This window comes from Eriocheir sinensis, chromosome 2 (genome assembly GCF_024679095.1).
Source record: "Eriocheir sinensis breed Jianghai 21 chromosome 2, ASM2467909v1, whole genome shotgun sequence".
NCBI lineage: Eukaryota > Metazoa > Arthropoda > Malacostraca > Decapoda > Varunidae > Eriocheir > Eriocheir sinensis.
In genome coordinates, this window is record NC_066510.1 from 24,733,024 (window position 1) to 24,736,407 (window position 3,384).

The window sequence follows — 3,384 nt, forward strand, 5'->3', positions numbered from 1 at the left end:
CTCCTGCATCGCCTGCAGAGGTTTCCCATTCATGATGTATGTGTGATTGCTATTTTTGGACCCAATGTGCATGACTTTGCATTTGCATATATATATATATATATATATATATATATATATATATATATATATATATATATATATATATATATATATATATATATAAATATATATATAATTATTTTCCAACAAAGTACTCTAGATAACCAATACTGGAAAATGAAGTGCTCGGTATGGTACTCAATACTACTCTCGAAACAGATTTTGCCCCTCTGCAGAGGAACTACGGGCATCGGTTGACGACCCATGATGAGGGTCGGGGCAGGCCGCCTCTATCGGCTAACGCCACTGTCGAAAAACCCTCCAGTTTTCTATCATAAGTTATTAAGGGGATGCGCGAACGCAATCCCCCGCTATCAAAAATTTCGCACTCGAGTTAACCACATTTGGGTTAATCGCAGGGGTCAGCACCGCCGGAGTGCAATGGCGGGCCTCGCCCTGGGAAAACCGCCTTCATGGTCACGGTATCTCCTGTGCCAGGTAAGTATGCTTTCCCGCACCTGGCCGCTATCCTAATTAGAGCTTGCTGAACACTTGACCAAGACAAAATCGCTTTTATGGAATGATTATTTACAGCTCTAAGGTACGGTGTATTGCTTTTTGTTGTTCCCAAAAATATATATAATTTCAAATAAATGCTAAAAGGAATTCGTATTACTAATATTATTTTTTAAGTATTTGTGAAAGTTTAGCCTAAGTTTGGCATGGAGTGTTCAAGAGCTGTAGTGTTTATTTCTAATTTTAAAACTTGCGAATCATAAAACATATTGTTGCACAACATTTTCATGTAAAGCTTTTCTTCAGATATGAAAGAACATTCACCTCGTCTCTTAGCTAGAGACTTATCACAAAATGCAAAATATACTTTGTTATAGTTCACCGTAAGTCCATGAAGCTGGAATCTCGTTTGAAAGGACGGATGTGATGGTACACTTGAGTAAATTGACACACACACACACACACACACACACACACATTTTATATATATATATATATATATATATATATATATATATATATATATATATATATATATATATATATATATATACACACACACACACACACGAAAACTTTTTAGTAGAGAATGCCATAAAATGACTAATAACAGAAAACTTTGGGATCGAGAGTGACAACAGCAGATCAGTGTTTCTAGAGAAACTCGATCGACGATGGATATATGATGGACCATACTTAGAAGGTGAAGCTAAATCCAGGGTGATGTGAATCACTGAAAACACCAAAAACACTTGTGAGTGAAGCGCGAGGGGCGTCAGCACCCACGACGAAAAGAAAACCCTCGTGCACTGTTTGCTGCCATGGTTGTCTTCCAGCTTTTGGCCCAAAACTTATCATGTGGACGGTTAACAAGATAAAACAAACTATTTGAAGCTAGGAAACGTAACAAAAATTATGAATTTCTGAACACAGTCCACTAAAGCTCTACTGTAATGACTGGAGGTTGTTGTTGTTGTCAAAGGTTACCCCTAGTATCACTATAGGGGAACGGGCTCTTGTCCGAAGACGGCGAGGGAAAAGATCGCTTCCCCCTGCACAAGGAAGCACGTGGGCCTTAGCAAAGGCGGCACGTAGCAGCTCTAGGGTGCCGACAGACCGACTCTATCGGCGATCGAAATCTAGTCGGTCCGTCGACGACGACTGGCGTACGTGTCTCTGCATGACTGAAGGTCTTCATACATGACTTTATAATAAGCACCTGACTAACACGAGATTACACAAGGGTCACAATCACCACAGTCTGGAGTCTCTGGATAGTTTTCATTTTTGGTTGAGCAATAATGCTTCTCACACATAGCTTGATTCGTATATATTCATTTAATTCGTTGTATAGGCCCATTAAGTGGAGGACACACATGTGTTCCCATCCCATCACATACTAGTGAACATCAATGAAAGACTTTTGCATGTTATAGTTGCACAAATAAAATCATCAATATACTTTCAGCAATAAAAGCCTGTTACTCATGAGGTTATAATCGCGTTTTCGACACGGTGCGACAAGTTATAAGCATGTAGGCTAACCATATTGAGGAATACGTTAGGTTATGCAAAAGCAAAACTCCTCCATAACATCTCGAATTTACATTATTTAATGTGTATTTTGTATATATATTTTTATACGTATTTACATCATTTCATGTGTATTTTGTTTATATATTTCTATAGATATAGCGGAACTCATTAATCTTTCTCATCCTACAGCCAACCACAGGTTTACATGATGAAATTACGTCATCATTCGCAAGAGTTTTTGCCCCTAATGATTCCTCCGATTCCCTAAACAAAATATTTATCCTCGCAAATACCTATTCAAGAGTACGACTTTTTTTACGTAATACGCCAAAATAGCAGTGATTACTACATACTGGAATAAAGCGAGGAACAGAAACCACACCACATCATTATAGTTATGCAGTTGAAGTAAAAAGAAAACGGTGAGAAAACTTTTAGAAGGAAAGTATAATAACGCCAAGTTTATTTGACTAAAGGCAGTAGACGATTGTTTTGTTTCAGGTAAACCGTTATTACATAATAACAGATAGGTAGTTAATACTGTCACATGACAAAATGAAAAATACTCTGGTCGCCTGCGTTACAGACGACTAAGTGTTGAACTACCGAAAATGAGACAGAAATCTCTTGCCAGACAAAATGAACATGCTTCCGGGTAAGAAAGGCAAACTCTTCTATAAAACAATAAAATTCAATGATACATGTTAATGCATTACGATATCAAATCTTATTTTACATAAATAAGTAACTGCTTCGTAAAAAATGCAGCTTGAAAACTTAGAAAAACTGTAACTGCAGTGTGATGATTTTGCATTATCTTTTAAGCCGGGGGATTGCCAGACCTCTCTCCTCCTTCATCTTCTTACCTCCTCATCCATTCGATCATCCATCCATCTCTACATTTGTCCTTCCGTGGGACCATGGACCTTTGTCGGGTGACAGCCCATGAGTTGGGGTGCAGATATGGCAAGACAGTCTTAACTTTCCCTCGTTCCTTCCTTCCGTCCTTGGGTTCCTGTCTGCCTCGATACTTGTGCCATATTATTTTTTTAATTTGCTTTCTTCCTGTCTCAATCTTCTCCTTATCTTCTTTTTCTTCCCCTTAAGCATGTTCTTAGATAACAAGACATCGAACAGCAGAGTTACCTTGACGTTAATGTGCAGCAAACGACGAAATAATTAAATTCGTAGATTATGATTTAGTACAGTTTGCCTGAAAAGGAAGAAAATGGGAAAAGAGAACGGGTTGTTTTGAAGCGGTAGTTGGAGGGGGCTCCCTACGATTGGCTG

General features: G+C 38.3%; 1 non-coding gene across 1 annotated transcript; it reads right to left on the bottom strand.

Moving 5' to 3' along the window:
* Positions 1 to 386: 386 nt before the first annotated feature.
* On the bottom strand, positions 387 to 548 carry LOC127003008 (U1 spliceosomal RNA). The gene has a single exon (XR_007756824.1). It is a non-coding gene; the product is annotated as a U1 spliceosomal RNA (small nuclear RNA).
* Positions 549 to 3,384: the final 2,836 nt, after the last annotated feature.